At 40.0% G+C, this 22,352-nt stretch overlaps 1 pseudogene; it reads left to right on the top strand.

The window, feature by feature from the left end:
* The first annotated feature begins 21,242 nt into the window (after positions 1-21,242).
* LOC101604145 overlaps positions 21,243-22,352 on the top strand; it is a 56,496-nt pseudogene continuing 55,386 nt past the window's right edge.

Here is a 22,352-nt window from a genome sequence, read left to right as displayed (position 1 = left end):
AAAAAACAAAACAAACAAACAAAAAATAAAACTCTGTAGAAAATCTCACCAGTAGAATGGATGAAGGAGAAGACAGAATATCTAAACTAGAAGACCAGGTGGCAAAATTAATACAGTCCAACAAAGAGAAAGACAAACTTATAGAAAAGTATGAGTGGGAATTTCAAGATATTCCAGACACTATGAAAAGATCAAATATCAGAATTCAGGCATGGTAGAAGGAGAAGAATTCCACTCCAAAGGAATAGTAGTTCTCTAAAACAAAATCATAGAAGAAAATTTCCCCCAAATTTGGAAAGAGGTGCAAATGCAGATACAGGAAGCCTTGAGAACCCAAGCCAGACAAAACCTGGAAAGAACATCTCCTCACCATATTATAATCAAACTTCCAAACACAGAAACCAAAGAAAAAAATATTGAAAGCAGTTAGAGAGAAAAATCAAGTTACCTACAAAAGCAAGCCCATCAGGATTACAGGAGATTATTCAACACAAACTTTAAAAGCCAGAAGGGCTTGGAGTGATATATTCCAAGTTCTGGAAGATAGCAACTGTCAACCAAGGTTACTTTATCCTGCAAAGCTATCCATTCAAATAGACAGAGAAAAAGGACATTCCATGACAAAAGCAGGTTAAAGGAGTATTTGAAGACAAAACCAGCTCTACAGAAAATACTTGATAGAATCCTCCATGCTGAAGAAAAGGAAAAGCACACATATAAGGACCCTGGAAAAAACATGCAATACTCAAATACTAGTTAACACAAGAGAGTACAGGTAGAACCGGAACCACACACAAAAGAAATGGCAAACATAAATACATACCTTTGTATAATATCTCTGAATATCAATGGCCTCAATAACCCAACCAAAAGACATAGGTTTGCAGACTGGGTTAAAAAGCAGGATCTTACAATTTGTTGTCTCCAAGAAACTCACCTTTCTACAAAGGATAGACATTATCTTAGGGTGAAAAATTGGAAAACGGTGTTTCAAGCAAATGGGCCTAGAAAACAAGCAGGGCTAGCTATCCTAATATCTAACAAGGTAGACTTTAGTCCAACGTTAGTCAAGAAAGATAAGGAAGGTCACTTTACATTGATTAAGGGCACACTCCAACAGGAGGACATTACAATCCTAAACATATATGCACCTAACATGGGGGCTCCCAAATTCATCAAACAAACACTATGGGAACTAAGGTCACAGAAAACACCAAACACAGTGGTGGTGGGTGACTTTAACACCCCACTCTCATCAATTGACAAGTCATCCCAGGAAAAAATAAACAGAGAGGCATCTGGACTAAATGAGGTCATAGAAGTAATGGACCTAACAAATAGATACAGGACATTTCATCCAACAGCTGCAGAATATATATTCTTTTCAGCAGCACATGGAATATTCTCTAAAATAGACAATATATTAGGACACAAAGCAAATCTTAACAAATTCAGGAACATTGAAATAATTGCTTGCATTCTATCTGACCACAATGGAATCAAACTACAAATCAGTAGCAAGAAAGGCTATAGAGCATACACAAAATCATGGAAACTAAACAATACACTACTAAATGATGAAGGAGTCAATGAAGAAATCAAAAAGAAAATCAAAAAATTTATAGAGACAAATGATAATAAAAAAAAAAAAAACACAACATACCAAAATCTCTGGGACACAATGAAAGCAGTTCTAAGAGATAAATTTATAGCCTCAACTGCGTATATTAAGAAATTAGAAAGGTTCCAAGTAAATGACCTAATGCTTCACCTTAAAGCCTTGGAAAAAGAAGAACAAGGCAAACCAAAAATCAGTAGATGGGAAGAAATAATAAATATTAGGGCAGAAATTAATGAAACAGAAACAAAAAAAAAATCCAAAGAATTAATAAAACAAAGAGTTGGTTCATTGAAAGGATAAACAAGATTGATAAACCCTTAGCAAATCTGACCAAAATAAAGAGAGAAGAGACACAAATTAATAAAAGCAGAGATGAAAAAAGTAACATCATAACAGATGCCAGAGAAATTCAAAAAATCATAGGGACATACTATAAAAGCATATACTCAGCTGGGCATGGTGGCGCATGCCTTTAATCTCAGCACTCAGGAGGCAGAGGTAGGAGGATTGCCATGAGTTCAAGGCCACCCTGAGACTCCATAGTGAATTCCAGGTCAGCCTGGGCTACAGTGAGACCCTACCTCAAATACCCCCCCCAAAAAAAAGCATATACTCCACAAAGTATGAAAATCTGAAAGAAATGGATGCTTTCCTTGATTTACATGACCTACCTAAATTAAAAAAGATGAGATTAATCAGTTACATAGACCTATAACAACCATGGAGATCCAAACAGTTATCAATAATATCCCAACTAAAAAGGCCCAGGCCCAGATGGATTCACTGCTGAATTTTACCAGACCTTCAAGGAAGAGCTAACACCATTGTTTCTTAAGCTTTTCCAGGAAATAGAAAAAGAAGGAATTCTACCAAACTCCTTCTATGAGGCCAGCATCACCCTGATACCAAAACCAGGCAAAGATAGAACAAAAAAAGAAAATTACAGACCAATCTCCCTCATGAACATAGATGCAAAAATTCTCAACAAAATATTGGCAAACAGAATACAAGAGTATATCAAAAAGATCATTCATCCTGACCAAGTAGGCTTTATCCTAGAGATGCAGGGATGGTTCAATATACACAAATCTATAAATGTAATACATTATATAAATGGGTTGAAGGACAAAAATCACATGATCATCTCATTGGACGCAGAGAAAGTATTTGACAAAATCCAACATCCCTTCATGATAAAAGTCCTACAGAGATTGGGAATAGAAAGAACATATCTCAATGTAATAAAAGCTATTTATGACAAGCCTACAGCAACATATTACTAAATGGGGAAAAAATGGAAGCTTTTCCACTAAAATCAGGAACAAGACAAGGGTATCCATTGCCCCCACTTTTATTTAATATAGTTTTGGAAGTGTTAGGCATAGCAATAAGGCAAGAGACACACATAAATGGGATACAAATTGGAAAGGAAGAGATCAAGTTATCAATAGTTGCAGATGACATGATTCTATACATAAAGGACCCTAAAGACTCTACTAGCAAACTGTTAGAGCTGATCAAAACCTACAGCAATGTAGCAGGATACAAAATAAATACACAGAAATCAATAGCCTTCATAAATGCTAACAACAAACACATAGGATGAAACCAGAGAATCACTCCCACTCACAATTGCATCCAAAAAAATTAAGTACCTTGGAATAAACCTAACCAAGGGAGTAAAGAATCTCTAAATGAGAACTTTAAAACACTCAAGCGAGAAATTGCAGAAGACACTAGAAAGTGGAGAAACATCCCATGTTCCTGGATTGGAAGAATCAATATTGTGAAAATGGCAATCTTACTAAAAGCAATCTACACATTTAATGCAATCCCTATCAAACTTCCAAAGGCATTCTTCATGGAAATAGAAAAAAACAATCCAAGAATTCATTTGGAATCATAAAAAACCTCGAATATCTAAAATAATACCGAGCAACAAAAATAAGGCTGGTGTTATCACCATACCTGATTTTAATCTATACTACATAGCCATAGTAACAAAATCAACGTGGTACTGGCACAAAAACAGACATGTAGATCAGTGGAACAGAATAGAGGACCCAAATGTAAGCCTAAGTAACCATTCCCACCTGATATTCAATAAAAATGCCCAAAATACTCATTGGAGAAAAGACAGCCTCTTCAACAAATACTGTTGGGAAAACTGGTTATATACCTGAAGAAGGATGAAAATAGATTCTTCTCACACGAATTAAGTCCAAATGGATTAAAGACCTTAACATCAGACCTGAAACTCTGAAAGTGCTAGAGGAAATAGTAGGGGAAACCCTTCAACATATAGGTCTTGGCAAAGACTTTCTGAATACAATCCCATTTGCTCAGGCAATAAAACCACAGATTAATCACTGGGACCTCATGAAATAACAAAGATTTTGCACTGCAAAGGACACAGTGAATAAAGCAAAGAGGCAACCTAGAGAATGGGAAAAAAATCTTCGCCAGCTATATATCTGACAGAGGATTAATATCTAGGATATACAAAGAACTCAAAAACTTAAATAATAAGGAATCAAACAAGCCAATTAAAAAATGGGCTATGGAGCTAAATAGAGCATTCTCAAAGGAAGAAATACGAATGGCATATAAGCATCTAAAATATGTTCTACGTCATTAGTCATCAGGGAAATGCAGATTAAAACTACATTGAGATTCCATCTCTCTCCTGTCAGATTGGCCACCATCATGAAAACAAATGGTCATAAATGTTGGCAGGGATGTGGAAAAAGAGGAACCCTTCTACACTGCTGGTGGGAATGCAATCTGGTCCAGCCATTGTGGAAAACAGTGTGGAGGTTCCTAAAACAGCTAAAGATTGATCTACCATATAACCCAGCTATAGCACTCCTAGGCATATATCCAAAGGACTCATCTCATTTCCTTAGAAGTACGTGCTCAACCATGTTTATTGTTGCTCAATTTATAATAGCTGGGAATGGAACCAGCCTAGGTGTCCCTCAACTGATGAGTGGATAATGAAGATGTGGCACATTTATACAATGGAGTTCTACTTAGCAGTAAAGAAAAATGAAGTTATGAAATTTGCAGAAAAATGGATGGACCTTGAAAGGATTATTCTAAGTGAGGTAACCCAGGCCCAGAAAGCCAAGCGCCACAAGTTCTCTCACATATGTGGAACCTAGCTACAGATGATTGGGCTTCTGTGTGAGAAGGAAAATACTTAATAGCAGAGGCCAGTAAATTAAAAAGGAGATATAAAGGGAAGAGAAAGGAAGGGAGGAGGGTACTTAATAGGTTGATATTGTATACATGTAAGTACAATGATTGAGATGGGGAGGTAATATGATGGAGAATGGAATTTCAAAGGGGAAAGTGGGGGTGGGAATTACCAGGGGTAATTTTTTTATAATCATGGAAAATGTTAATAAAATTAAAAAAAAAAAATGGTGGCTGGAAAGATGGCTTGGTGTTTCAGGTATTTGTCTCTGAAGCCTAAGGAACCAGTTTGATTGTCCAGTATTCATAAAAGCCAGATGCACAAGAGGGAACATGCAGTGGCTAGAGGCCCTATTATACCCATTTTCTCTGTCTGCCACTCTCTTTTTCTCTCTCAAAATAAATAAATAATACTTGGTGCTAGAGAGATGGCTTAGTGTTTAATAAGCATTTGCCTGTGAAGCCTGAGGACCCTGGTTCACGTCTTGATTCCCCAGGACCCACGTAAGCCATATGCACAAGGGGGCGCACACATCTGGAGTTCATTTGCAGTGCCTGGAGGCCCTAGCATGCCCATTTTCTCTCTCCCCCCCCCTTCCCCTTTTTCTCTTTTAAAAGTTAAAAATAAACAAAAAGTTAAATAATCCTTATAAAATATTCAAATAAATCATTGTATTCCATATAATGTAACAATTTGAAGCCAAAAAAAATGATTTAGTATTTATTCATTCAGTAAAGTATCTATAGTTGATTAAATTTAAAGGTAGATTAACAAGCACACCCAAATTATAATTTCATAAGAATAAAATATAACAAACTTTTCTATGTTGTTATAATTGTAAAAGAAAATTCTAGAAGGATGCATGTGGTGGTTTGAGTCAGGTGTCCCCCATAAACTTAGGTGTTCTGAATGCTAGGTTCCCAGCTGATGGATATTTGGGAATTAATGCCTCCTGCAGGGAGTGTATTGTTGGGGTGGGCTTATGGGCTTTATAGCCAGTTTCCCCATGCCAGTGTTTGGCACACCCTCCTGTTGCTGTGATCCATCTTATGTTTGCCAGGGGGTGATGTCCACCCTCTGCTCATGCCATCATTTTCCCCTGCCATCGTGGAGCTTCCCCTCGAGCCTGTAAGCCAAAATAAACCTCTTTTTCCCAGAAGCTACTATTGGTTGGGTGATTTCTATCAGCAATGCGACCCAGACTGCAACAGTAAAGTGGTACCGAGGAGTGGGATTGCTGCTAGACACCTGACTGTGTGGCTTTGGCCTTTTGGAGCTGATTTTCAAGAGGAATGTGGAAGGAGATGAAACCTTGGCCTAAGAGATGCCTTGCAGTGTTGTAAGTACAGCTTGATGGACTATTGTGGTCAGAGCTGAAAGACCTGAAGGCAGTAAGAACTATGGACTGTGAGGTTTGGCTTATGAGGGTGAGAAAGAGCTTTGCTTGGACTGGGCTAGAAGTTTGTGTGAGAAGCTTGCTCTTGTGCCCGTGTCCTGAGAAGTTGTGCAGGGTTGCTTTGCGTAGAAATGAACTGGTGTGAGCAGAGGAATATGGCACAGAAAGAAAAATCTTTGGGTGAACTACTGCCCGTTCAGCTGCAACTGAGAGATTACAACTTTTGAGACTGGGCTAGCTGACCTGTGCTGGGGCAACAGAAAGAATGTCAACTCTTTTGAAGGAGCCTGAGTGCTCAAGGAGTGTCTTGTTCTTCAAAGTCTGCTTTATTCCCCCCTGGATTAACAAATTGGCACCCTACCTGGTATCGTGGAGTATAAGAAATGCTGGAAAGAGGGTCATTGAGTTTGCAACACGGTCTTGTGTTTTGGAAATGGCCATGGGTAGTGTGAAGCGGGTTTGCTGGTTGCCTGCCTAGAGACCCCATAGGGCCATGAGGATGAACCGTGGCTTGCAGTGGAGACCCAGTGGAGATGCCGGGACCATGAGATGGCTGCCAAGGTGCTGCCAGCCCCGGTGAAGTTTTCCAGGACTGTGAGTAGCCTAGCTGGAGGGGCGGAATTGGAATGCCAGAGACTTGTTGCTGGTTAGAATTATCGGACTTGAAGATGTGTCACTGGTTTGAGTTGCTGCACTTGAAGCTACAGAGTTTGATGTTTGCCCTGGTTGTTTTAAATCTTGTATTGGTTGAATGTTTCTTTGCTATGCTCAATGCCATCTTTTGCAGTGTGAATATTTATTCTGTGCCATTATGGGGTTTTTGAGGTTATATTTTGGTATTATGGCTCAGTTAAAAGATCTTGAACTATGGGGATGTATGAACATCATTGGGATTGAGAAAAACTATGGGGACTCTTAAAGTCAGACTGAATGCATTGTATTTTACATCATGTATGGATATCAGTTTATGGGGGCCAGGGGCAGAATGTGGTGGTTTGATTCAGGTGTCCCCCATAAACTTAGGTGTTCTGAATGCTAGGTTCCCAGCTGATGGATATTTGGGAATTAATACCTCCTGCAGGGAGTGTATTGTTGGGGGTGGGCTTATGGGCTTTATAGCCAGTTTCCCCATGCCAGTGTTTGGCACACCCTCCTGTTGCTGTGATCCATCTTATGTTTGCCAGGGGGTGATGTCCACCCTCTGCTCATGCCATCATTTTCCCCTGCCATCGTGGAGCTTCCCCTCGAGCCTGTAAGCCAAAATAAACCTCTTTTTCCCAGAAGCTACTATTGGTTGGGTGATTTCTACCAGCAATGCGACCCAGACTGCAACAATGCATTTTTCACTTTTCAGTGGGTTAGCCTACTAGAGTTTTGGGTGCAACAACCACTTGTGCCAGCCACTGTAGCCCTGACTCCCAGACCAGTATCTCTGCTGTGCTACCTGAAGGTTCTACTGATCACAGCCTTCATACCTCCCCTATGTCCCAGAGACCCTGGCACTGCTTCTGTCAGTGACTCCTGTGCCTTCCCTGTCTCCTGGAGGCCCCCACCACTGTGTTTGTCAGTGGCATGTGGGCCCTCTTTGTCTCTTGGAGGACCCCCTCAAACTGTGTCTATTGGGAACCTGTGCTCACTGTGTGGCCCATGTATCTCCCTTGTTAAGTGGTGCACCCACACATCCCTGTCTCCAGAAGGCTTCTGCCCCACTGTTTCTGTAAGTGAAACGCTGTCAGTGTATCTGATGACGGTAAACCTTCCCAGTCTCCCAAGGGCCCTACCCACTGCTTCTGGCTCATTCCGGACTCCTGCAAGCTGCAACAAATGAGCCCACAGACCACTCATGCTCCCATCGCCTGCTGTGCTCCCCTGTCTTGCACCCTTGGTGGGCTTGGCTGAAGGCTGTCTTGCTACCCATGATCAGAGGTCCTCAACAACCTATGTTTCCTACAGGCACCCTTGTGTGCGCCCCTTGGTCAATGACCCTATCTGCCTCACACCAGCCAATTCCCTGATCCAGCCCATGGAACCCAGAGACCCTCACCACCTCTCCAACTTTCAGTGACTACTTAGAGCATCACATTAGCCACAGAAGGGGAACACAGGAAAATTAGGCAATCACATACCAAGGGGAACCAGTGAGTCCTCAATAATCTGCCCACCTGGGTTCAATAGGAGAGCAAGGGCAAGTGCTATGGCTCTGGAGGCACAGGCAAGACACAGCTGAGATCAGTTCAAAGGGACCACACACTTCCTGTGGTAGTTTGAAGAGATGCCCCCCCCCAATATATTCAGTGTTTTATTAGTTTGTAGTTTGCATCTGCAGCCACCTGGATGGAGGTAGTGTCACTGGGCAGATCTTAAGGTTGTGGTGGGTTTGAGATTTCAATCTAAAGATATGTAGAGTTCCTGAAGTGTGCTGTGCTGTGTGGCTTTGGGCTTTTAGGTTTGTGCTCCTCTCTCTGTGTTTGGTCCCATGAAACTAGACCAGCTTCTTCTGCCAGTAGGGAACTTCCCCTGGATCTGTAAACTTCAATAAATCCCTTCCTCCATAACTGTGCCTGGTCTGGAAGTTCATCTCAGTGAACCTGAAGCTGTCTGCTACATGGGGAGACCACAGTGAAAAATAAAATAGAACACCAAACAGAGGGAGCTCCAACAAGGTTGTTCAGTCTCACAATGGAAGTCTCCAATGAAAACATAGAGAAGACAACAGGAATAGAACCCAAATACAAACACAATATGTTACCCTGACCAAGCAAATGGCATAACTGACAACAAATCATGAAAAACCAATAATCATGTAAATGAAATCTACACAGCTGTCTTCATCAGGCTTTACCTAACTTAAATAATAATAATAATAATAATAAACAAAGAGAGAGAGGGCCATCAAAAAAAAAAGAGTTAAGTGAACTAAATGTTTGAGAAAAAAGATAGAGGATCTAAGCAACTAACATGTTAAGCTTAATGAAGACATAAGTAAATGCAAGAATGAATTTCAAGAAGAATGAAGAAAATCAAAACATGACCTGAAATGGAAACTCAAAAAAGGGATAGATACTATACATAAAAAGGCAACAAAAGTATAAACTAAATAGAACTAGTGAAAAGCTTTCTGGAAACCCTGAGGAAAAGAGTTAATCATGTGGAGGACAGAAATTCACAGATGGAAGACAAAACAGAAAAAAAAAAAAAAAAAAGAATAGTTCAGGAGTAATGAAAGCCTAACCTTGAAAATTTTTTCATTCAGATGAGACTTAGGCTTTGCCCATAACCCTGTGGACCTTTGGAAAGTTGCCCAGGAAACTCCCATCCCCCTACACTATGTAGATCACCTGATTCCCCTTATGTGCTGTACCTTACTCTTCCCCTAAGTACTGGAATGAACATCCCTAGGCATCACCTAGCAGCCTTTGAACCCACCAATCCCCTTAGGACCCACTTTTCACTCTCAACTCCTTATAAACCCAGTTCCCTATTGAATAAATAAGCTGTTCACAGAGACTGTCTCCTAGAAGTGGTTCTTTCATTACATGTAAACCTTGCTATCCCTGATTGCCTGGACGTTTTCAGGGAACCATGGCTCCAAGGATCTAAGGACCCAAAATGGTACCAACACATCATGTATCCTTACTAAGTATGTCTGTAATAAAAAAAGAAAGAATAGAAAAGAAAAAAATGAGTGACCAGAGTATAGAAATTTAGTAATAGTTTAGGAGTTTGCTGCAAACTTCTTGATGGCAGCTGATGAAAACCTGAAGAAAGTCTAACAATGAAGATGAATTTGAGACACACTTGGGTGATAGAAGCAGTGGGATTTGCTTATCAACTGTCTTTTAGGGTAAACATAAATTATGACAATGCAAGTCTGTGATCCCAGCACTGGGAAGCTTCATTAGGAAGGTCATTAGATCAGGGCCAACCTAAGTAACATAGCAGTACTCTGGCAAAAATAAAAGGCACATACCACAATACCTATAAATGTAGGATAAGTAAGGAAGGTAGTAGATCTACTTTGAGCCATGAACTTCAGGACCAGGCAATTAGAAATGGGCTTGAAATTGAGCCTTGAAATTCATTAGTACAAGAATATTGGTTACTTCCCTAGTGCTTCTAAACATTAGCATACCAGGCTAAATTAACCCAATTACTTGAGATTTTATTTCCTAAAATCCTCATCATCTATTTCTTCTGTTATCACTAGGACTCACTCTGACATACTATGGATTAAGTAACTTCTACAACTGCATTAAGTTCTGGCTAGGACAAAGTCCATACTTGTCTAGGATCTCCTAACTATATAATCCAGACTCACACTATTTCACTTTCCCCATTACTTACTGTCTTCAAATCTAGCCTTTTGATCCTTGAACACAGTCTTTTCTCATTCCAAGGCCTGTGCATGCTCTTTCCTCTACCAGCACTCTTTTTCCTTAGCTTGTTTGATGGCCATTCGAGCCTCAATCCCAAATGACATAGTCCTGAATGTTGAAATTCCAAAATACCAAAATGCTAAAAATATAATACTGTAACAGATATTAAAATTCAGTTAAAAATACTTTTAAAAGGGAAAATTGAGAAATATGTAAAAAGTGATAGAATACACCATAGGTCACTTTATACAATAAAACAGTCAACAATAACATACATATTTTTCAAGGACAAACATTCAAGTATACTAATGATAGTCACATTTATTAAGAGTTTTAAATATATGAAGCATGTTCATAAAGAAATAGGTTAAAAAATGTACATTTCTTTGGTAATTATATGCACCTAACTTTGTAACTGTAGGGATTCTTAAAGACCATAAAGGACAATATAAGTCTTGAATAGATTAATAAAAAGCTATGCTGGAGCCAGACATGGTATATGCCTCTAATCATACTACTTAGGAGACTGAGGCAGGAGGATTGTGAGTTTGAAGCCAGCTTGGTCTTCATAAGAAATACATCTCAACAAAACTAAAGAAACAACATTTATGGGTCATATCATCTTTGTAGGAATTATAGATAAAAATTTATATAAAATAATTTAAATTTTATGTAAAAATATTGAAACTTTCTCAATAAATGAATAAATTCCACTTTTGTACTTCTATATTGGTGGAAGATAAAAGTTCTCAATTTCTGCTCTTTGGGTATGATACAATAGTTATAAGCATGGAGCCCATTTTTGTTTTTGCTTTGTTTTGTTTTGCTTTTGGAGACAAGGTCGCGCTGCATAGTCCAGGCTGGCCTCAATCTCTCAGTCCTCCTTCTTTGGCTTCCTACATAATGGGATTCCAGGTGTGGGTCTCTATACCACATTTCTTACCTCATTTATTCTTTTAAATATTTATTTACTTTGTAACTTTATTTTATTAGGTATGGATATATTTAGTATGAAAACAACAACATATGTTAGTACCACCCTTTCCCTGATCCCTGTCCCTTTTCCAAAGAGGCCTACTAGTTGGCGATGCAAGGCAACTCCATGGGGATTGTGGGTCATGCACTGTTTGGGCAGCAGTCAGCTACTTATTTTTAAGAGAGAGAGAGAAAGACAGAGAGAAAATGAGAATGAGCATGACAGGGCCTCTAACCACTAAAAACAAACTACACACACATGTGCACCCTTGTGAATCTGGTTTATGTGGGTCCTGGAGAATTGAACCTGCATCTTTTGGCTTTGCAAGCAAGTGCCTTAACTGCTAAGCAATCTCTCCATTCCCCTTACTCTCATTTCCAAATAACCACTCTCTTTTATATGGCAACTCTATGTTGTATCTATGTTGTATTTCCCACACAAAATTTTCCTCTATACAAAATTAATTTTTTTGTTTTATTTTTATTTATTTATTTACTTGAGAGTGACAAACATAGAGAGAAAAAGGCAGATAGATAGAGAATAGGCATGACAGGGCTTTCAGTCACTGAAAATGAACTCCAGATGCATGTGCTCCTTGTGCATCTGGCCTACGGGGGACCTGGGGAGTCTTTAGCTTCACAGGCAAGCACTTAACTGTTAAGCCATCTCTCCAGCACAAAATTAATTTTTTTTAATTTTTTTATTTTTATTTATTTGAGAGAGACAGAGAAAGAGGCAGAGAGAGAGAGAGAGAATGGGCACGCTAGGGTCTCCAGCCACTGCAAATGAACTCCAGATGTGTGCGCCCCCTTTTGAATCTGGCTAACATGGGTCCATGGGAATCAAGCCTCTAACCAGGGTCCTTAGGCTTCACAGGCAAGTGCTTAACTGCTAAGCCATCTCTCCAGCCCACAGAATTAATTTTTTATTTGTTGGTAATCAATCTCTTTTTTAGAATGTAATCTAGTAAGTGAGATTGTATTGATCCAGCATGCAAACTGGAGGACAACACACAGCATGCTTTTAAACATTTATAGAATTCAGAACTGAGGAATTAATAGTAAGAAGCATTACTTTGCAATCAGAGGCACAATGGTTATATGTCTTTGGCTAAGTCAACTTCAGAGTCCATGTATACAAATTAGGACCTCAAATATCTACATTGCCTCTACATTAGTGTTCTCATAGAACTTCAATTTTTATTCATCTCTAAATGTTTCCAAATTACCTTTGATATAATAGGCACTATGTTATTTGATAAAAATATAGCTATGCATAAGAAGCCTATTCTACATGTTGAGACAATAGTTTAAAGAAAGTTACAAATAATGCAACTCTTATCAAAAGAACCAGGCAGAGAGTGCATAAGAGTCTATAAGGACAAACACCAAACTCATCTATATAGAATCAGGGAAGAATGAGAAGTATTAGAATTCAATGTAACAAAAGAAGGCTGTGGCAGTTAAATTCTGTTGGCATATTGATAATATTCAGCAACAAATGATGAAAACTCCCCCAACTACATCTGTGAGGGCATTTGCAGGAAGGATTAACAGAGGAAGAAAGATCTTCCCCCTAGAATAGGCAGCCCTTCTGGTGGTGGACTATATGTAAAAAGGCTATGAGGGAACACTGAGACTTTGTCTAGTTGCCTGTGTTCCTTGCTGGTATTTGCATTGATCCTGTTGCTACTATCCTTTGTGGACATTGTAACTCAGCTTCGTCAATCTCCCATTATGGACTGAAGACCAACCGCTCTCTAGGACTCCTCCAGTCCTTCAGTGAAAGATTGGGACTGCTGAGACATCCAGCCTCATGGACTGACTTTTTTTTCTTATATGTTGGCTTTCTATTTATACCTTGTATAACTATCTGACTAGAGATAAAATTCTATGCTGGAAATGGAAGGCTGTGGGAAGGAGATTAAGATGAAGTTTAGTGGGCTGGACATAAATTATGGTATATCCTCAGGACTAACACTTATAGGACACAGGATCAAGGGAGTAGATGTCAGAGGCAATCAGTCCTCTGGTGCCTTGTTTCATCTACCTAACCTCAAGGATTGTTTCAGTTCAAACATCCTGTCAGAGTGGAGCCATTGTGGATGAAAGTGGCCAAGTCATTGGGTTACATGCTGCAGTATGACAGCAGCTTTCCACAGCTGGTGTTGCTTATGTTTCTTGAATGATTTCAGGTAACAGCACTTTCAGACTCTCTGGACTAGTAAGTTTATAGTGGTCTCTTTCTCAGTGCTGGTACAAAACACCTGACCAAAGCAGCTGATGGGAGGAAAAGATGTATTTTGGCTTTATTCTCAAGGGGAATTTTCATGATGACATCAAAAGATGATACATCAGAAGCTGGGCATCACCTTCTTGCCATAGTGGGTAGAAAATATCAGCAAGAAATGAGCTTGCTATCAAATCCATAACCCCAGCACCAACAACATACCTCCTCCAGCAAGGATCCATCTCTCATCAGCAGGGGACCAAGGACTCAGAAGTGAGTTTATGGGGAAAAATCTGCTTTAAGCCCCCTAAACTACCTGTGAACCCCACAGATTCATAATAATCATAAGATATAAAATTGCATTTGCTCCAATTTATAAATTTCCCATAGTTTCTTTTTCTGTTTTTTTCTTTATTTTATTTTATTTTTTAATTTTTTTGCCAAGGTTATTTTTTTTTATTGAAAAACAGTTATTACAACAGAGGTGCCATAAAAAGAGCATGCAGTATAAAATTTGAAATTGTGGTATACAATTTTTAACAATTTAAACATATTCTTAGAAATTTTTTTTGCATGTAAACAGATAAATATACACATATTTATTGAATTGCTATGTCAGTTGAGATGGCCTAAAAGAAACAATATCTCGCTGGCCACAAGCATATCTAGCACAGAAATTTTTTTTAATTTGATTTATTAGTTTTCTTTTCATCAAATACAGGCAGTTTGGTACCATTGTTTAGGCTCATCTATGACCTACCCCCTCCCATTAGACCCTCCTTGTTGATGTAAATGGTCGTGCATTGTGGAGTTAGTCCCCAGTTATTGGTATGCTAAATGTCTCTGCAAATCATGACCCAACATGTGACTCCGACATTCTTTCCGCCCCCTCTTCCGCAAAATTTCCCTGAGCCATGTTGGGTTCATTTTTGGTCTGCTTCAGTGCTGAGGTGTTGGGGGCATCTGAGGCTCTGGCTCTCTGATTTGGTAGGAGTTGATTTTTCTCTGTTGGCCTCCTTCCCCTTTGTGCTGGTATCTGGTTCACAGGAAAACATCACCCTTGCTTCTTTCACCAGTTGTCCTTAGTTTCAGTTGGGCCCCTTTTGAGGTATGTTGGGGCAGCTCACTCCATAGGATCTGCATCTATCTGAAAAAGAGAAGCAGATTCTCCAACAGAGAGTAAGTTAGCACCCAGAAAATTGAAATAACACTTACTTTTTTGATAGACAGATTGATAGGTGTAGCCCCTCTTGTTCCCCATGATTGATGATAGCTTGATATTGTGGAGTGGGCTTGTGTTTGGGTATGGTTCTGACTTGTTTCCCAGCTCCAGCTATGGATCTAGTACCACTGAATGGATCAGTTAGTCAAATCAAGAGTAGTTGGTTCCTCACCATGGCTGAGTGCCACTATTGCACTGTGTGGGCATCACATCAGGTTATTTGTTGCTAGTTAGATTAGACAATGAGTTGCTTGGACAGATATTGGTTGTTTCCCCCAGTCGCCCATGTAACGCCTTCTGGCACTAGACACGCTGACTGTCTGGGGACTTACTCTCTCCTGGCTTCCAGCCATGCCATTCGATTTTGCGTATCAGCTGCATATGGAGTCTTCAGCAATAGGGTCTTACCACTGGCCTTTGGTGGGTCATTAAGTACTCTGACAGAAGTCTGTCATTGTTTTGGGAAACCTTGTAGGTTTCTCTCATCAAAAGCTCATTGTGGATGGTAGCCCCATGCTGGAAGTGGGGGTTACAGGCCAGTGCCCACTAATAAATTGAGGAAAAATATAACTAATATACAAGAGTTAGAGAGGAGAGAGATAGAGGGGAAAGGGGGAGAGGGAGGGAGGGAAGATGTAGAAGTGTTAGGTTAGTCTTGATCCTACCCTCTCCAGTGTCTTATGGTTCAGGTGTTTCCTGTAAAGGTCTAGTGAAGGTTCAGCCATTTGGTCTGTCTTTTAGGAAGTAGAATTTTATGGTACCAATGCCATTGGGGTCCAGATTACTGTTTTCCACCCTTCGATGCCCTCCCCACCCTCCCTTCAATCCTATTGTCTAGTCCATGAGGTGCTTGCTGAGTATGTAAGGTATCTTGGGTAGATTCAGTTTAGGTGTTGTAGATGAGTGAGGCTATGTGTCAATTTTTTTTCTGTGATTGGGTAAGTTCACTGAGAATGATCTGTTCCAGGTTCAACCATTTTTCCTCAAATTTCTTTGTGTCGTTTTTCTTACTGCTGTATAGAATTCCATTGTGTAGATATACCACATCTTTGTTATCCATTCTTCTAATGATGGACATCTGGGTTGATTCCATCTTTTAGATATTACGAATTGAGCCGCTACAAACATGGTTGAGCAAATCTCTCTGGCCTTTGGTTTGAAGGTTTTAGGGTAGATGCTCAGTAAGGGTATAACTGGGTCTGTTGGTATTTCTATAGTCAGCTTTTTTAGGAGTCTCCATATTGCTTTCCAGAGTGGTTGTACCATCCTGCATTCCCACCAACAGTGAATGAGTGTCCCTGCTTCTCTACATCCTCGCCAGCATTTATTTTCATTTGACTTTTTGATGTTGGCTATCCTTATTGGGGTAAGGTGGAATCTCATAGTTGTTTTAATTTGTATTTCTCTGATGATTAGGGATGATGAACATTTTCTCAAGTGTGTGTTTGCCATTTGTATCTCTTCGTCTGTGAATTGCCTGTTCAACTCTGCACCCCATTTTGTGAGTGTGGTATTTGTCTTATTATTGTTTAGACTTTTGAGTTCTTTGTAAATTCTAGAAATAAGGCCTCTATCAGTTGGATAAGCTGCAAATATTTTCTCCCACTCTGTGGGTATTCTATTGGCTTTGCTTATTATATGCTTGTCTGTAAAGAAACTCTTTAGTTTCATATGATCCCATTGGTTGAGTAACTATATCATGGAAAGTACTTCCTAAATTTTCTTCCAGTAGTATTCGAGTTTCTAGTCTTATACTAAGGTCTTTGATCCATTTGGATTTGAGTGTAGTGCATGGTGAAATGTGTGGATCAAGTTTTAGTTTCCTGCATGTGGTTATCCAGTTTGGCCAACACCATTTGTTGAAGATGCTATCTTTTTTCCAGCTTGTATTGTTTGGGCCTTTGTCAAATATCAAGTAGCTATAGTTGTTGGACCCAAAATCCGGGTCCTCAAGTCTACTCCATTGGTCTATACTCCTGTTTTTATGCCAGTACCGTGCTGTTTTTATTACTATGGCTTTGTAGTATAGCTTTAGATCAGGTATGGTGATGCCACCAGAGGTATTTCTTTTGCTGAGGATATGTTTGGATATGCAAGGCCTTCTGCCTTTCCATATGAAATTTGAGATCATTTTTTCTATCTCTGTGAAGAACACTGTAGGGGTTTTAATTGGAATTGTGTTAAATCCATATATTGCCTTTGGTAGGATTGCCATCTTCACAATGTTAATTCTGCTTATCCAGGAGCATGGGAGGTCTTTCCATTTTCTCAAGTCCTCCTCAATTTCTTTTTTGAGAGTTTTTATATTTTCATTGCATAGGTCTTTTACTTCCTTGGTTAATGTTATTCCAAGGTATTTTTGTTGTTGTTGTTGCTATTGAAAATGGGACTATGTCCTTTATTTCTTTTTCTGTGTCTTTGTCATTTGCATACAGAAATGCTACCGATTTTTGTGCATTGATTTTGTATACTGCTACTTTGCTATAGGAGTTAATCACCTTCAGGAGTTTTGGGATGGAGTCTCTCGGGTCTCTTACATATACAATCATGTCATCAGCGAATAGAGCTAACTTAACTTCTTCCTTTCCAAATTGTATCCCTTTTATATCCTTCTCCTGTCTTATTGCTTGGGCTAGGACTTCCAGAATTATAGTGAAAAGCAGAGGTGAGAGAGGACATCCCTGTCTTGTTCCTTATTTCAATGGGAATTCCTCCAGTCTCTCTCCATTAAGTATTATTTGGGCCTTTGGAGCTTTGTATATTGCCTTTATTAGGTTAAGATGTGGACTGGCCATGCCGATTCTCTCCAATGTTTTGATCATGAAGTGATGTTGTATCTTGTCAACGGCCTTCTCTGCATCTATCGAAATGATCATGTGGTTTTTACGTTTAAGCTTGTTTATGTGGTGAATTACATTGACAGATTTTCGTATGTTGAACCACCCTGTGTTCCTGGGATAAATCCCACTTTGTCAAGGTGGATAATGCTTTTGATGTGTTGTTGGATTCTGTTTGCGAGTATTTTGTTGAGGATCTTTGCATCTATGTTCATTAGGGAAATAGGCTGGTAGTTTTCTTTTCTTGTGGCATCTCTGCCTGGTTTTGGGATTAGGGTGATACTAGCTTCATAGAAGGAGTTGGGTAGCTTTCCCTGTTTTTCAATGGTATGGCACAGTTTTAGAAAGATTGGTTTGAGTTCTTCCATGAAGGTTTGATAAAATTCGGCTGGGAATCCATCTGGTCCCGGACTCTTCTTTTTTGTGAGGTTTTTTTTATTACTTTTTCAATCTCCATGAGTGTGATGGGTTCATTGAGGTGATTAATCTGCTGTGAGTTTAGCTTTGGTAGATGATATGCATCCAGGAATTTATCCATCTCCTCCACATTTTCCAGTTTTGTGGAATAGAGGTTTTTGAAATAAGTCCTGATGATTCTGCTGATTTCACTTACGTCTGTTGTGATCTCTCCTTTTTCATTTTGAATTTTGTTAATTTGGAGTCTCTCCTTTTTTTTTGCTTGATCAAATTGGCCAGAGGTTTGTCATTCTTGTTTATTTTTTCAAAGAACCAGCTCTTTGTTTTGTCAATTGCCTTAATTGTTTCCTTGGTTTCGAATTCATTAATTTCTGCTCTGATTTTAATTATTTCTTTCCTTCTGGAGCTCTTTGGGTTGGATTTTTCTTGTTTTTCGAATGCCTTTAGGTGGATGGTTAGGCTATTGATTTGGGATCTTTCTGTCTTTTTTATGAAGGCATTGAGTGCTATGAATTTTCCCCTGAGGACTGCCTTCATTGTGTCCCATAAGTTTTGGTATGGTGTGTCCTCATTGTCATTCAATTCCAGGAATTTTGCAATTTCCTTTTTTATTTCATCCACTATCCATTTATTGTTTAAGAGTGTGCTATTCAGTTTCCAGTTGCTGTTGGGGTTCTTGTTGGTTTTTTTGTTGTTGATTTCTAGGAATATAGCATTATGATCTGATATCATGCAGGGAATTATGTCGGTTTTCCTAAATATGTGGAGGCAGTCTTTGTGACCCAGTATATGATCTATTTTAGAGAATTTTCCATGGGCTGCTGAGAAGAATGTGTAGTCTGTGGATTTGGGGTGGAAAGTTCTGTAGATGTCTGTTAGGTCTAAATGCTCTATGGTTTTGTTGAGCTCTCTTACTTCTCTGTTGAGCTTCTGTTTGGATGATCTGTCTACTACTGATAATGGTGTGTTAAACTCCCCAGCTATGATGGTGTTGGTGGTTATTTCTGTTTTATTGTCAAGTAGGTTTTGTTTTATGAACTGTGGTGCCCCTGTGTTTGGTGCATACAGATTTATGATTGTAATATCCTCTTGATGGATTATTCCCTTTATAAGTAGGAAGTAGCCTTCTTTGTCTTTTTTGATTGTTTTTGGTTTGAATTTAATTTTATCTGATATTAATATAGCTACACCTGCTTATTTCTTATTTCCATTTGCTTGGAATATTGTTTTCCACCCTTTCACCCTGAGGAGGTTTCTGTCTTTAGTGGTAAGGTGGGTTTCTTGAAGTCAGCAGATTGAGGGGTCTAATTTTTTGATCCACCCTGTGAGCTTGTGTCTCTTGATGGGTGAATTAAGGCCATTAATATTTAGGGTTATGACTGTGAGATTTGATTTGATCCCTGCCATGTTGTGGTGGTAGAGATGTGTTGGCATTTCCATGGAATTTGAATTTTTTCTGTCTACTCTAGGTTTGGTTGCTGTGATCTGCTTCTTGTAGGCATTTGTGTTTGGTTATTTGTTTCTTCTCTGTGGAGAATTTCCTGGAATATTTTCAGTAGGTTTGGTTTTGTGTTCATATAATTGTAAAGCTGAGTTTTGTCATGGAAAGTTTTCCTTTCACCATCTATTAAAGGGAGACTTTTGCCGGGTAGAGTAGTTTGGGTTGGAAGCCATAGTTTCTTAGAGTTTGTAGATTTCATTCCAGGCCCTTCTAGGTTTCAGGGTTTCCATTGAGAAGTCTGAAGTAATTCTGATAGGGTTTCCTTTGAAAGTGATGTGCTGTTTTTCCCTAGCTGCTTTTAGGATTTTCTCTTTGGCGTCAATGTTTAACGTCTTAATGATAATATGTCTTGGTGAGTTTCTCCTTGGGTCTAGTCTGTTAGGAGTTCTGTTTGCTTCTTGTATCTTGATTGGCCTTTCTTTTAAGAGACGGGGGAAGTTTTCTTCAATTATTGTGTTAAATAAGTTCTCCATGCCTTTGGTCTGAAATTCTTCTCCTTCTGGTATTCCAATGATTCTGATATTAGGAGTTTAAATGTATCCCACAATTCTCTCATGTTCTGTTCACAGGAACTTTTGAATTTACTGAAATTTTTGGACTCTCGAACTGTTTCTTCCATCCTGTCTTCCAGATCAGAGTTTCTATCTTCCACTTCGCTGACTCTATTCTTGAGGGCCTCTAGCAAGTTTTGGACTTGTTCAATTAAGTTTGCATTTTCTACTACTTTCCTATGTATCACTTCCATCGCTCTGTCCAGCTCCCTTTTCACCTCATTTTCTGATTTTCTTGATGATTCTTGGAAATCATTCTTGCATTTCTTTATGTTTTCATTTAGTGTGGCCAGCTGATTTTTAAGGTCCTCCTTCCTCTTTTTTTTCACTTTCCCTCAACTCTCTTAGCTCTCTTTGAATCCCTTCCAGTGTCTTTCATATTGCTCTAGCTTAGTGACTGTGGCATCCACACGATTATCTGTCCTTTGTAGCTTTCCTGCCAGTTCTAGCAGTAGGTTGGTCAGGGTTGCATTGTTCATAGCTTCCACTTGATGTTCTGATCCTAAACACTCTTCTATGTTTTGGTTAGATGTAATCCTTGTTGGACTGGGTGATCTGTCTGGATTTTGTTGCATTTTATTTTTCATGTTATTTCTTTTGCGCTGTGGTCTACCCATGTCAGTGTATGGGCAGGTAGGTGGGTGGAGCAGCCTGGGATCTAGCTTAATGAGAATCCAAGGCAGCCTGGGGCAGTTACAAGTAGCCTGGGTTTTTGCTCTCTCTTTCCAAAGCCGCCTATCTAGAGCCTGACAGGGGTGCCAAAGTTGCCTAAATTCTCACCCAGTAATGCACCTAAGCTTCCTGCCTTCTAGTTTGGAAGCAGACTGAGGCAGCAAGCCCTGAAGCTGCCCAAACTCTGGCTGGGAATACTGGGACCTGCAAACTGTCTGAGCTCTCCTGCCTCAGGGGAGTCGGGGATGGGTATTAGCAGAGGCTGGCCGGCAGGCAAGCAATGGGAGTACAGCAGCAGGGCGTCTGGCAGCAGCTTAATCAAGGCAGAGGTGGCCCCCGCGGGCATGGGAACCGAGCACAGCATGGCTGGCCAACATGCACAATCAGAGCACAAATGCAGAGATCCCCGCACGTCAGCACAGCGGGCTGGCAGGTGCGCGATGGGCTGACGGTCACGTGAACAGAGCACAGCCATGTGGCTCGGGGCGCAGTGCACGGGGTGTGGGGTGTGGGGCGCGGCGGCTGAATGTGTGTGGGTAGACTACCCACTCGAGAGGGAATGCGTACTTCCCTGTTTTTCTCCACTCTGTGCCCTGCCACTGGCAAGAAGACCCTGATAACCCTTAATTTCGTGCCTTTCTTTGCCTGGGGAGAGCTGGGGGTGCAGGGCATGCGGGTGGCGCGGGGAGTGCCGGGGCTGGGGCACACATGCCAGGGAGCGCCGGGGAGCGCCGGGGGGTGCGGGGATGTGTGCTTCCCTGTCTTTCCCCACTCTGTGCCCTCCCACTGGCAAAAAGACCCTGTTAGCCCTTAATTTCTTGCCTTTTTCTCCCTGGTTTCTGGAGTGCAGCTAGGCGGTCGCCATCTTGGCCGGAAGTCCCTATTTTTTTTAATTTTTATTAACATTTTCCATGATTATAAAATATATCCCATGGTAATACCCTCCCTCCCCACCCCCACACTTTCCCATTTGAAATTCCATTCTCCATCATATTACCTTCCCATTACAATCATTGTAATTACATATATACAATATCAACCTATTAAGTATCCTTCTCCCTTCCTTTCTCTTCCCTTTATGTCTCCTTTTTAACTTACTGGCCTCTGCTACCAAGTATTTTCCTTCTCACACAGAAGCCCAGTCATCTGTAGGTAGGATCCACATATGAGAGAAAACATGTGGTGCTTGGCTTTCTGTGCCTGGGTTACCTCACTTAGTATAATCCTTTCCAGGTCCATCCATTTTTCTGCAAATTTCATAACTTCATTTTTCTTTACCGCTGAGTAGAACTCCATTGTATAAATGTGCCACATCTTCATTATCCACTCATCAGTTGAGGGACATCTAGGCTGGT

The sequence above is a fragment of the Jaculus jaculus genome, chromosome 1, assembly GCF_020740685.1.
Source record: "Jaculus jaculus isolate mJacJac1 chromosome 1, mJacJac1.mat.Y.cur, whole genome shotgun sequence".
NCBI lineage: Eukaryota > Metazoa > Chordata > Mammalia > Rodentia > Dipodidae > Jaculus > Jaculus jaculus.
Note: the sequence above shows the minus strand (reverse complement) of the source record. Positions and strands in the feature narration are given on the sequence as shown.